We start from the raw sequence: 14,572 nt of genomic DNA, 5'->3' as shown, positions 1-14,572 counted from the left end.
CTGCAAAGTATTGCAATAAAAATTGTAATTGCACGCCCCTGTTAAACAGGAGCAGAAAAATTGGGCCTTGGCCACTGGTGGCGGTGCCCAGAACCAAAAATGTTCTTATAAGCTATCAGCATGAAAATTGAGGAGGAAGAGGATTGTCACTCAGCATAACAGGATAGTCACTCAGCGTCAGCATAGGCAGTCTTGAAGGGATCTCACATTAAAAAAAAAAAAATCAATCGGTTACATCAGCATCAGGTGCTTGGTAGCTGGTGATCCAAGATGGATTCATTTTTATGAAGGTCAGCTAATCGACCGATTCGGTGGACAGGCGCACCCTGTGATCGGTTACAAAGCCTCCAGCAGTACTGTCACGTACCTGACGGTAGAGCCTGATATGCAGGGAGCTGCCTCTCTTACTCCTCTGATTCTGGCCCCCTGATAGAGCAGACAGAAGTGCAGAGTCGCACGAGTGCCTGACGGGTCATCTTCCTGGAACTGGGAACAACAGCAGGGGGCACGGTGCTCGAGCAGGATTCTCCAGCTGGCGGAAGAGGCTGGTTAAGCAGACCGGGTCATACACTGGCGAGAACGTCAGGAGCAGAAGCGGAGGCAGAAGCGTAGTCAGGACACAGGCCGGGTCGGCAACGGGCTGGCAGCGTGGTAGTAGAAGGAGCAGGCAGGTGCGGAGGTCAGAACAAGCCGGGTCAGGTGCAGGCAGCAGGTAGCGGAGTCAAGGCAATCCGGGTCGGTAAACAGGTACAGGTATCAGAAGTAAGCAGGCAGGAACACACGGGAACACTGTAGAATGGACAGCACTGGATGCAAGCACAGACCAAGTTTAAATAGCCTCTTGGTCATGTGCACGCAGGTGCACCGGAAGTGTTCTGGCAGAGGCTGAGGTCACAGGTCGACTTCTCCGTCGGCCATCTTGAGTACTGGCTGGTCTTCCCTGACAAGTTCTGAATGTGCGTTCCGAAAGAACGCTGGTTGCAAGACAGGCCAGTAGCTCAATTGCATACTGTGCAAGCTCTGGCCAGTGATCCATCCTCAAGATCCAGTAACCCAGAGGATTTTCAGTGGGAAAGGTGTCCAAGTCTGATCTTGCACCTAGGTAATCCTGCACCATGTGAATCAGACGCTGGCGATGGTTGCTGGAACCGATCAGACCTTAGAGCTGCGGACTAAAAAATTGTCTGAACGCATCGGTCAGATGGCCACCTTCTCCACCACTCCTTCTGTCACTGACCGAAGCCTCAGCAACACGTTGTCCAGGAGGACCAGGAAATTGTAACCTCCCAGGCTCTGGAAACCCGTTGCACAAACCTTTCTGCAAGGCCTCCCGAAGAAGTTTCATCCTCTGCGATGGCAAGATAAGGTCCGCAACCTTACCCTTGCAACGTGGATCGAGGAGGGTTTCCAGCCAGTAATCATCCCTCCCCTTGATACCACGAATACGAGGATCCTTCAACAGGCTTTGCAGGATCAGGGAGGCCATGCAGCGTAGGTTTGCTGAGGCATTCGGTCCAGAGTCCTCTGAGTCACTAAGGACGACATAATCTGCAGCAACCTCCTCCCAGGCACGTACAAGTCCATGGGTTTCTTCGGACTGTAAATGATCGATTTAAGACTGCTGCTGTTGCTGAGTGCCAGGCTCCACCTTCATGCTGACACAATCCTCCTCCTCCTCTTCCTGTGTGATCGGCGGGCATGCAGGAACACTGTCTGGATAAAGGGGGCCTTGAGAGGTAAGGAAGTCCTCTTCTTCCTCCCTCTGTTCTTCCTCAAGTGCCCTGTCCATTATTCCACGCAGCGTGTGCTCCAACAGGTGGACAAGAGGGACACAGTGTCACTGATGCATGCACTGTCACCATCCTCGTGGCCTCCTCAAATGGTGACAGGACAGTGCATGCATCCCTAATCATAGTCCACTGGCGTGGGGGAAAAAAACCAAGGTCCCCTGACCCTGTCCTGGTGCCATAGTCGCATAGGTACTCATTGATGGCCCTTTGCTGTGTGTGCAGCCGTGCATGGCCAACGTTGAGTTCCACCTGGTGGGCATGTCACAGAATAGGCGGTTCTTGGGCAGGTTAAATTCCTTTTGGAGGTCAGCCAGCCGAGCACTGGCATTATATGTCCTGCGGAAATGCACAGACTTTCCTGGCCTGCCTCAGGACATCCTGTAAGCCCGGGTACCTGCCCAAGAACTGCTGCACCACCAAGTTAAGGATGTGAGCTAAACAGGGCACATGGGTCAGTTGTCCCTGTCGGAGGGCGGAAAGGAGGTTGGTGCCATTGTAGCAAACCACCATACCTGGCTTAAGCTGGCGTGGCGTCAACCACCTCTGAACCTGCCCCTGCAGAGCTGACAGAATCTCTGCCCCAGTGTGGCTCCTGTCCCCCAAGCACACCAGCTCAAGCACCGCATGGCATCTTTTTGCCTGCGTGCTTGCGTAGCCCCTTTAACGCCTACGGAGCACCGCTGGTTCCAAGGACAAATCAGGACGAGGCCATGGAGGAAAAAGAAGAGGAGGGGGTGGAGGAGAGAGGTGTGGCAGAATCACCACTAGTAGAATTTTGGAGGTGTGGTGGCGGGAAAAAACCTCCAACACTACTGCACCCTGTCCTGCATCCTTCCTAGCTGCCAGAAGAGTCACCCAGTGCACGGTGAAAGATAGGTAACGTCCCTGTGCATGCCTGCTGGACCATGAGTCAGCGGTAATATGCACCTTACCACTGACCGCCCTGTCCAGCGAGGCCAAGACATTGCCTTCCACATGCCGGTAGAGAGCTGGAATTGCCTTCCATGAGAAATGTGGCGTTTGGGAACCTTTACTGAGGAACCACACATTCCACAAACTCACGGAAGGGTGCAGAGTCTACCAACTGAAAAGGCAGCAGTTGAATTGCTAGCAATTTAGCCAAGCTAGCATTCAACCGCTGGGCATGTGGATGGCTGGGAGCGAACTTCTTTTGGCGGTGCAGAAGCTGGGGCAGGGAAACTTGCCTGGTACAATCCGACCTCTGTGTACCGATAGCAGATTGCCCGCAAGTACTTGGCAGTGACACACCTAATTCTACACCTTCATTCCTCTCAGTACAGATTTCAGAGAGGACTGAAGGTATAGTGGGGTTGGAGATCCCAGCTGATGAGGAGCAAGAAGAGGTCCACTTTGTTCTTTGGTGTGGGTCTTTTAGGTACGCTTGCCAGCGAACTGCATGGCAGGTCGACATATGTCTGGTCAAGCATGTGGTGCCCAAGCGGGTGATGTTTTGGCCAAGCGAGATACGCTTGAGACATATGTTGCAAATAGCAGCTGTGGGATCTGATGCACTAGTCTCAAAAAAGGCCCATGTCAAAGAACTTTTAGAATAACGCGCAGAGACAGCAGCGCCCTGCACATGCAGAGCTCTGCGGTGTGATGCAGTCGGTGTGCTGCCCTTAAGCTGGCCCATGGAGGGCATCCTGCCTCATTGGAGATGTGCCTCCTCCTCCTCCTCCTCTCAGGCACCCACGTGGAGTCAGTGACCTCATCATCCCCTCCCTCCTCATCACTGGAGCAAACCTGGCAGTATGCTGCAGCTGGGGGAACATGACTGCCAGATTGCTGTCCTTCTTGGGCACCCCCCCTCTGGGCTCACGTTACTACCTTCCTCTAGCTGGGTACCATCATCGGAGCCTTCAAAACGCTGGACATCCTCCTGGAGCATGTACCCAACACTGTGGTCAAACAGTTCGGGGGACTCCTCAGGAGGACATGGTGGGGCTAGGGAAGGAGTGGCTGATGCCATTGAGTCAAGGTAAGAGGCCACGTTGGCAGCTGCTTTTTATTGGCTTGTGACTGTCTGCCTCTCCTTGTTGGCCTTCCAGACATATTAATGGCCTGCAGTGAGATGAAGCTGCACAAAGCTGGGATGTATATATATATATACTGATACTGCAGCTAGCAGAATCAACTGCCTGCCTGTAGTATTATTAGTATAAGAACACCAGCAATTGTCTTCAGGTAGCTTTAGGTGCACACTGTGCAGAGGACACTGTACACTAACTGTAAATACTGCAGCTGCCTGCCTGTGGTACTAATAGGGTCAGAAGAACACCAGCAATTTTCTTCAGGTAGCTTTAGGTGCCCGCTGTGCAAAGGACACAATACACTAACTGTAAATACTGCAGCTGCCTGCCTGTGGTATTAATAGAATCAGAACAACAGCAATTGTCTTCAGGTATCTTCAGGTGCAAACTGTGCAGAGGATGCACTACACTATCTGTAAACACTGCAGCTGCCTGCCTGTGGTACTAATAGGATCAGAAGAACACCACAAATTTTCTTCAGGTAGCTTTAGGTGCACACTGTGCAGAGGACACAGTACACTAACTGTAAATACTGTAGCTGCCTGTCTGTGGTACTAATAGGATCAGAAGAACACCAGCAATTTTCTTCAGGTAGCTGTAAATACTGTAAAAACACCTGCCTGCCAGTAGGAAGAGAATAACAGGAACGGATCTAGCTAAACTGAATACAGTATACACACAACACACACATATACACCACCTAGGATGTATGTATGTGTGTATATATATATATATATATATATATATATATATATATATATATATATATATACACACACACACACACACACATACATACACACATACATACATACATACAATACACTGTAAGTGCAGCTAACTGACTCGCCTGCCACTGACACTGTCACTCTGTCTATCTCTCCGCCACCCCAACACACTACACAAGGCCGCCACGCAGGCGGCCTTATATAGTGTGGGGCGTGTACTAAACCCCCTGAGCCATAATTTGCCAAAGCCACCCTGGCTTTGGCCAATTACGGCTCTATATACAGACGGCACTGTGATTGGCCAAGCATGCGGGTCATAGTGCATGCTTGGCCAATCATCAGCCAGCAATGCACTCTATGCCACAGTGAATTATGGGCCATGATGCGCCACTCAATTTGGCGCGAATGGCCCATAACTTTCACAATTCAACGAATGGTCGAACAGGCGATGTTCAAGTCGAACATGGGTTCGACTCGAACTCGAAGCTCATCCCTAATCCTGAGAGAGATATGCTCTCTATGCTGGGATGCCTGAATTCACATACTGCCTTCCTTTAAGGATGAGTTCAGGCATGTTCACTTCCTTCATCTCCAGAGCACAGCTGAGACTGATATGCTGACAACTGATTTTGGTTGTCAGGTTTGCCTAGCAGCTTTGGAGCATATGAAGAATAGACAGAAATGCAAAACATTTTCGCTATAGTTTATTTGTGCATATTTACAGCATTGGTCATGAAAACGTGTACTGTGTGTTGAGCTCTCTGGAATTGCTCTTCTCTAATTTACACTGATGACACCCAGCTGCAAACAATTACTGTATTTATTGGCGTATAACACTCACTATTTCACCATGAAAATCGGGTGCAAATAGTGCGTGCGTGTTATACGCCAATACTTCAGTTTTAGCTGCCTCGGAGGGGACAGGGAGGGGGGGCTGGACGAGCGCCATCAGATTACATAACGTGAGAATCTCCTGTTTACTTGGCGGCCTCTGTAATAGGAACTCCCATCTCCTGGGCCGCCATTGGACCACTGTTCTGTCAATCATAGGAGATTCTCACTGTATGTAATCTGTCAGCGCTCGTCCCGCCCCCTCCCTGTCCCCTCTGGGCTGCAGATGGGCATCGATCAGGCTGCACTGATGGCAATGGTGAGGCTGCTGCATTGATGGCAATGGCGAGGCTGCATTGATGTGGACTAATGAGGCTGCATTGATGGCACTTGTGAGGCTGCAGATGGGCATTGATCAGGCTGCATTGATGGCAATGGTGAGGCTGCAGATGGGCACTGACCCTTATTTTGCTTCAAAGTTCCTTAATTAAAAGTTTTTTTCCTGAAACTTCCCTCTTAAAATGAATGTGCGTGTTATACGCCGGTGTGTTATATGCCGATAAATACGGTATTTCTGGTAAATGGGATCTCATCTGCTAAACCTTTATAAGGTTAAATGTCCCCTAAAGGAATTTTCAACAAACTTGTAATGTCTGGTAGGTCATATGCAAATCCATGGTTCTGCATACAGCTTGAGCACTCTTGAACACAGGGAAAAAAACAAACAAAAAAAAAAATAAAACACACATTTAAAGCCATGCAGCGCTTTTTATATTTCTAAACATAGATGCATTGTTGTTTGTGGGACAATGCACACAGCAGCGATCAGTAAAGTAGCGATGAGTTCAGAGCCGTAAAATACAAACTTTTACGTTTGAGTGCAGTAATGTACACACATATGCATGTGTGCATAAGTGCAGTGCATTCATAAAGTATTCAGACCCATTCACATTTTTTTTTGGGTTTTTTTTGTTATGTTGCAGCCTGATACTACAGTTATTTTACTAGTTTCTTTTTTTCTCATTAATCTACACTCAGTACCCCATAATGACAAAGTTAGCACAGAATTTTAGAAATGTTTGCAAATGTATGAAACAGGAAAAACTGGAATATCACATTGGCATAAGTCTTCAGACCCTTTACAACAACACTTGAAATTTAGCTCAAGCGCCTCCCATTTCTCTTGATCTTTGCTGAGATGTCTCTACACCTGGATTGGAGTTCACCTGTGGTAAATTAAAATTGATTGGACATGATGTGGAAAGGCACACACACACCTCTCTATAAAAGACCTCACACGGTATCAAAGAAAAGGCCATGAGGTCAAAATAACTGACTGCAGAGCTCAGAGACAGGATTATTGCCATGCACAGATCTGGGGAAGACTACAAAAAATTCTGCTGCACTGAAGGTTCCCAAGAGCAGTGGCCTCCATAATTCTCAAATGGAAGAAGTTTGACACAACCTGGACACTTCCAAGAGCTGGTTGCCGTGGCAATATGAGCAATCAGGGGAGAAGGGCCTTAGTAAGAGAGGTGACCAAGAGCCCAATGGTTACTCTGAGCTCCAGAGATCCTGTGTGGAGATGGGACAAAGTTCCAGAAGGACAACCATCACTGCAGCCCTCCACCAATCTGGCCTTTATGGCAGAGAGGGTAGACAGAAGCCGCTCCTTAATCTTATGAAAGCGCTCTTGGAGTTTGCAAAAAATCACCTGAAGGACGCACAGACTGTGAGGTATAAGATTCTCTGGTCTGATAAAACTAAGTTTGAACGGTTGGGCCTCAATTCAAAATGTTATGTCTGGAGGAAACCAGGCACCACTCATCACCTGCCCAATACCATCCCAACAGTGAAGCATTGTGGAGGCAGCATAATGCTATTGGGAGGGGGGGGGTTCAGCAGCCAGGAACTGGGAGACTGGTCAGGGTTGAGGGAAAGCTAAATGGAGCAAAGTACAGAGATATCCTCAATGAAAACCTGTTCCAAAGTGCTCAGGACCTCAGGCTGGTCTGAAGGTTTATCTTCCAACATGACAGCATTCCTAAGCATACAGCCAATACACAAGACAACACGGGAGTGGCTTAGGGACAACTCTGAATGTCCTAGAGTGGCCTAGCTCTGAATTGAACCCTATTAAACATCTCTGGAGAGACCTAAAAATGGCTGTCCACTGATCGTCCCCACCCAATCTGACTGAATCTGAGAGGATTTGCAAAGAAGGGAGGCAGGAAGTCCCTCAAACCAGGTGTGCAAAGCTTGTCACGTCATACCCAAAAGCACTCGAGGCTGTAATTTCTGCCATAAGTGCTTCAACAAAGTACTGAGTAAAGAGTCTGAATACTTAAAGCGGAGTTCCACCCAAAAGTCGAACTTCCACTTATCTGATTCCTCCCCCTCTTCGGTGCCACATTTGTTTTTTACAGGTACCCTGTCCCCACTTCTGGGAAACCGGGCCACGGCAATGTCTGTCAGCAGCTCTGCCCCCCTCCTCCCCCCTGTAAACATCGGCTGAGGAGCTGATATCGCTGGACTCCAGGACAGGTAAGTGTCCTAATGTTAAAAGTCAGCAGCTACAGTATGTGTAGCTGCTGACGTTTAATTTTTAAAAGGGCGGGCGGAACTCCTCTATAAGTACATGTGATCATTTAATTGTTTCTTTTTAATGAATTGAAACATTTCTAAAATTCTGCTTTCACTTTGTCATTATGGGGTATTTGTTGGAGATACAACAGCTTTCAGCTTAGCCTATTGACTGCAGTTCTCAAACAGGACACTAGATGTCGCTAATGCTCAGTGGTATGCTGTGCTGTGCAGTTCTCTATGATATGTTGTATTTCCTGTGTATAGTGTTGTACTTGTTGGTTTCCTTTTCCTGTCTGTGTACTTCTTGCCAGTCATGTTCCAATAAAGAAGTCAGTTCCTGTTACTCCACAACGTCTGATCTGAATTTACTCCGCTGCACCTAGCAATCGCACTCTGCAACAGGTTATGGGCCCAGTGTCCGGATAAAGTCATACAGCCAGGTGCGACCCAGGCAGAACAAAGCCTCGAACGGGAGACAGTGTGGCTGATGCGACATAAGGAAGGTTTCCAGTGACATCTCCTAGAGACAAGTAAGACTGTATGTAAAGGAGGGAAAAAATGACCGGAAACTCAGCTTTTTTACCATTTTCTAATATTTTCCACTTAGGTGGTATTGTATCTATAGAGGCAGCAGCCATATCCACAACAATATACCTAAACCATCACCTAATTTAAAGTGCATAATGCACTTTTGTTGAATAATTGAAGCACCTTATGTTGCAATTTCACCTTTAATAGCAAGAATCCAGCACCAGTCTCAGATTTTATTTTTGGCACGCACAGCTTTTAGAAGTTATACTTTAGAAATTATGGACACTAGGTAACACATACTGTTCACTATAAAGAGACAAAATCCTTTTTGTCTCCATAAGGGCAGCGCCATACTACTCCTGCTTTTTTACCATTTTCTAATACTTTCCACTTAGGTGGTATTGTATTTGTAGAGGCAGCAGCCATATTCACAACAAAATACCTAACTCATTGCGCGGATTTACCCCACACATCTAGCCTCCCTCTTATGCTAAACAAAAGGTCAAAACCATAATCAATGATCCATGGGAAGGAAACTGGAATGCCACATTTAAAACGACAGGCAACAACAAATGCCAAGGCTGGTGCATCGATTCCGGGGCAACCAGTCACATGACGAGTGATAGAAGTTTCTTCACAGAACTTAATCTGAACAACAAAGAAACTATTTATTCTGCAGATGGAAGCAAAATACATGCAGAAGGATATGGGCATGGAACCCTTGTATGCCCGGATGATGCGGGGCACAATTTAGCCATACCAGTGAAAGATGTGCTTTATGTTCCTAATCTAGAAGGAGGACTCTTATTTGTGAAGCATTTAACTACTTCAGCCCCGGAAGGATTTACCCCCTTCCTGACCAGAGCGTTTTTTGCGATTCGGCATTGCGTCGCTTTAACTGACAATTGCGCGGTCGTGCGACGTGGCTCCAAAACAAAATTGACGTCCTTTTTTCCCACAAATAGAGCTTTCTTTTGGTGGTATTTGATCATCTCTGCGATTTTTATTTTTTGCGCCATAAACAAAATAAGAGCGACAATTTTGAAAAAAAACGCATTATTTTTTACGTTTTGCTATAATAATTATCCCCAAAAAATATATTAAAAAAATTTTTTTCCTCAGTTTAGGCCGATCCGTAGTTCTTCTACATATTTTTGGTTAAAAAAAAAAAAAAAATCGCAATAAGCGTTTATTGATTTGATTGCGCAAAAGTTATAGCGTTTACAAAATATGGGATAGTTTTATGGCATTTTTATTAATAATTTTTTTTTTTTACTAGTAATGGCAGCGATCAGCGATTTTTTTTATTGTGACTGCAACGTTATGGTGGACATGTCAGACATTTTTGGGACCATTGTCATTTACACAGCAATCATGCTATAAAAATGCATTGATTTCTGTATAAATGACACTGGCAGTGAAGGGGTTAACCACTAGGGAGCGGGGAGGGGTTAAGTGTGTCCTAGGGGAGTGATTTCTAACTGTCAGGGGGATGGGCTGGTGTGTGACGTCACTGATCTCTGCTCCAATGACAGGGAGCAGAGATCGAGTGATACTTGTCACTAGGCAGAACGGGGAGATGCTGTTTACAACGGCATCTCCCCGTTCGTCCTCTCTATGAGGCGATCGCGGGTATGCCCGCGGCGATCGAGTCCGCGGGACCCGCGACCCGACTCACGGAGATCGCGGCACGCGCGCACGCACACGGCGGCAAATTCAAAGTAACGTACGGGTACGGGTACGTTACTTTGCGCAGCCGTGCCATTCTGCCGACGTAAATGTACAGGAGCCGGTCGGGAACCGGTTAACAGCCACAGGACGCACTATAAAATTCCAAGGTGACAAGTGTTCTATTCTAAACGGCAAAAAGACAATAGCAAGTGCCAAGCTGTATGATCATCTATATCACCTCAACGCAGTGAAGGAAAACGTGAGACTATGCACATACAAGCACAATGACTGTATACATATATGGCACAGACGTCTAGGTCACAGACACCCAGAATGCATACAGGAACTACAAAGGAGGAATCTGACAAGGGATCTAACAGTATCCCCTTGTCCAGTTACTGTTAAGTGTGAATGTTGCATTAAAGCCAAAGCGACAAGAGCAACACTTCCCAAAGTCAGTCAGAAGAGAGCCTCAAGACCACTTGACTTAGTTCACAGTGACGTGTGTGGTCCCCTAAACCCACCCACACCTGGAGGCAACAGGTACATAGTGACTTTCATAGACGACTATTCAAGATACACAGTCACCTACCTAATGCAACACAAGAGTGAAGTTTTCGACAAATTAAAAAGACTATATAACAAAGACCAGTAACAAGTTTCAGAGGAAGCCTCTCATACTTCGGAGCGATAATGGAGGTGAATTCACAGGAGGTAAGATACAAGAGTACTTAAAACAGAATGGAATAGAACATCAAAAGACAGTCCCGTATACACCAGAACAAAATGGAGTAGCTGAAAGAAAGAATAGAACTCTGAAATGATCAGATGTATGCTGACAGACTCTGGACTACCACAAAAATACTGGGGTGAGGCAGCCATGACAGCTACATATTTGCAGAACAGACTTCTTTCCAGAACAGTGGAGAAAACCCCGTATGAACTATGGCACAATGAGAAGCCAAGTGTAAAACACCTAAGAGTTTTTGGATGCAAAGCACAGATCTACATACCTGAAGAAAAACACACCAAACTCCAGAACAGAGCATTTGAAGGTATCTTCGTTGGATACAGTGACAATGTCAAGGGTTACAGAATCCTAAATCCCAAAAACAACAAGGTTACCATTAGCAACAGCATAACTTTTGTTGAAGATTTAAGAGACAATGTAATGACAACAGTAGAAGCGAGAATAGAAGAGAAAACTGACATTGACCAGCCCATCTCTGTAACTTCCGAACAAACAATTGAAGTGAGTGCAGACTCAGCCAGCACTGAAGAGCAGAAACAAGAAGACTCAGACACAAAAATGAGACGTTCAACAAGAGAAAACAAGGGTAAACCACCTATACGTCTCTCATACAAAGCAAGTACTGCCAGTATCAACGAACCTGCGAGCTGGGAAGACATATGTCAACTTCCAGAACAAGAAGCAACTAAAAGGATAAAGGCTGCTGAGGAAGAGATGAAATCCATGCATGACACCAAAACATGGACACTTACAGAACTACCACCCGGAAGGAAAGCCATAGGCTGTAAATGGACTTTTAAAGTGAAATACAATGCAGATGGCACAATTGAACGGTACAAAGCAAGACTAGTAGCCAAGGGCTATTCTCAAAAATACGGAGAGGACTATGATGAGACGTTTACACCAGTAGTCAAGCACACTACAATACGGACTTTACTGACAATAGCCGCCATAAGGATAATGCAAGTGAAACATTTTGATGTGAAAACCGCGTTTCTACATGGCGATTTAACAGAAGAAATTTTCATGGAACAGCCGCCAGGATTCAAAGATGAAGAAAGGTCAGACCTAGTATGCAAACTTCGCAGTAGTATATATGGTCTAAAGCAAGCAGCCAGGGCTTGGAATATAAAAATAAATGAAGTGCTTACACATCAAAACTTTCTAAGGAGTAAAGCAGACCCCTGATTATACACAAAGAAATTGGCAAATCGATGGGTCTATATGCTCATTTATGTGGATGATATCCTGATTTGTTTTGAGCAAGAAAGGGATGAAGCAGAAATACTGGAAAAACTAAATCAGCACTTTGACACCAAAGATCTTGGCAACATAAAGAATTACCTCGGTATCCAGATCGAGAGAGAGGAAGATGGCAGCTTTCTTCTGAACCAAAAGGCACAAAATACAAGAAATAATTGAAACATTTGGAATGGAAGACGCCAAACCAGTAAAGTCTCCCATGGAAACAAACTAGCTAAAAGAAATGAATTGTCAAGATAACCCATTACCTACTAATACTCAATAAAGAAAATCAATAGGGAAATTGCTGTACCTTACTACTGCTACAAGGCCAGACAATGCAGCAACTGTTGGAATCCTATGCAGAAAGGTTTTGATGCCAAGTAAAAAGGACTGGAATGCTGTAAAGCGAATCATTCGCTATCTTAAAAGGACTTCACACTACAAGTTAAAGTTACCAGCGAAGTGATGAAAGCACCCTAACAGGATATGTGGATGCAGGAGACACCAGTGACAGAAAATCTACCAGTGGCTAATTATTCTGTCAGGTGGTGCCATCAATTGGACTAGTAGAAAGCAACTCTGTTACACTGTCATCTACTGAAGCAGAATATGTTGCTGCAGCGCAGGCAAGCCAAGAAGTTATATGGCTGAGACAGTTATTAACAGCCTTAGGTCAATCACAGTTGGGACCAACAGAAATCTATGAGGACAATCAAGGATGCCTTGTACTTGCACACATGGAAGGAGTTAATTCGAGAACCAAGCACATTGATGTGAAGTTTCACTTTCTTAGGGATCTTCAAGAGCAAGGTCTTCTTGAATTACTTTATTGCCCAACCAAGGATATGACAGCAGATATCCTTACATAGGCGAGGGGAGGGGGGCGTGACCGGATGGATGGGTCCGTGATGAGCGGCGGTATGGAGTGAGAGTGAGGACGCTGTGTGTTTCCCTCCCTCCTCTACTCCCTCGGCTGCCTTTTCTAAGTCTAGAGACACATCGGTGAGAGCCCTGTGAATAGATGCTGGGCGGAGTGTCTTACGCCGGCAGAGAGAGCTCGAGAAGCCGGTCCTCCCCGATCCTCATCATTCTGTTCTGGGTGGCTGAGAGCGCTGAAGAGCTCCAGGAGTGACGTCATACCACACACGCCGGTGAGAGATATCTGTTAAGTGGTGGGAGCGTGGCGAGGGTTGGCTGTATGCAGAGGTCATCACCCGCTCGCTCTCCACCAGACAAAGTAACTATGAACGGGCTGTGCGTGGTGATATTGTGCCGCTGTGTGAATCCTGGCTTTTTCCAGCTCTGAGATCTGGATCCGTGGGGTTGGACTCTGGGTGCCCCCAAGTGTTGCAAGAGGTTAAAGTTTGGGAGCTTAAACTGCTTATATGCTATTCAATTCCTTAGTTACCAAAGTCTCTGATACCCTTTCGTCATAGGGGTGGTATGTGTAAAGAATAGCTGGAATGTTGCTTGAGCCAAGTCCATTTATGCCCTATTTTTTTCTGGAGATTACTTCAGTGACCTTAGAGGTTACTTTAGAGGCTGCTGCAATTAAGCTGTGCTTAGCTAATATTATGATATTATAGTATTGTCCCTTAATCAGAACCAACGGAGAAGCTTGCTGGGGGACACTATTTTTGCTGATTCAACAGAAGTGCGTATATTTACAGGGAGCTGGACATTGTTCTAATCGTTTCAATTACTGGTTTATTGCTTGGTATACTGAGTAGATAAGGCAATAGGTTTTTTTTTTTCTCTCCGTTTTTGTACCGGTATACCGCCTGCGATTGGCTCCTTGCAGAGTACATGATGCAGCATTTATGATCCGCCAAGGATAAAAATTCACAGCAAACAGTGGCGGCGGCAGCAGCAGCAGCGAAATATGGAGAAAATGGAGAAATATGCCCACTCCCCTGCTTTGACCCCCCCAAAGAAGGGGTCACAATCTAAAACACAACAGGGGGGTACATCAGATAGGAGAAGCCAGGGCCAGACCCAGACCCAGACGCAGCCATCTGTTGTAGCACTGCTGGCTCATAGCAATAAAGGTCAGGGGCTGAGTGATCAAAATGCAATTACGGGGGTAACATCCGATTCTACTTTGCCCCTAGAGAAAGAGCCAACCTTAATGGATGTATTTATGGCAGTGAGTGTATGCAACAGCTTGCTTAAAGAACTTTGTGAACAGATGAAGGGAGTGAAAGAAGACTTGACACTGGTCAGACAGGACTTACAAAAAACAGCAGAAAGAACAACAGCCCTGGAGGGAAGGGTTAGCCTGTTAGGAGACGATATATCTCCTTTAATTAAAGAAATGAAAAAGATGAAGGAACAGATATCTAAGCAGGCCTCCAAATGGATGAGATGGAGAACAGAAGTCCAAAGGAT

The 14,572-nt window shown here is 46.2% G+C and overlaps 1 protein-coding gene across 2 annotated transcripts in view; it reads right to left on the bottom strand.

Annotated features, from left to right (window-relative positions):
• The window catches only part of IL15RA (interleukin 15 receptor subunit alpha), a 197,503-nt gene that overhangs the window by 135,822 nt on the left and 47,109 nt on the right, over window positions 1-14,572 (bottom strand). The gene's annotated exons all lie outside the window — the stretch shown is intronic.

The sequence above is a fragment of the Aquarana catesbeiana genome, linkage group LG03 (genome assembly GCF_042186555.1).
Source record: "Aquarana catesbeiana isolate 2022-GZ linkage group LG03, ASM4218655v1, whole genome shotgun sequence".
NCBI classification, from domain to species: domain Eukaryota; kingdom Metazoa; phylum Chordata; class Amphibia; order Anura; family Ranidae; genus Aquarana; species Aquarana catesbeiana.
The sequence above is the reverse complement of the archived record's forward strand: the minus strand, read 5'-3'. Positions and strand labels throughout refer to the sequence as shown.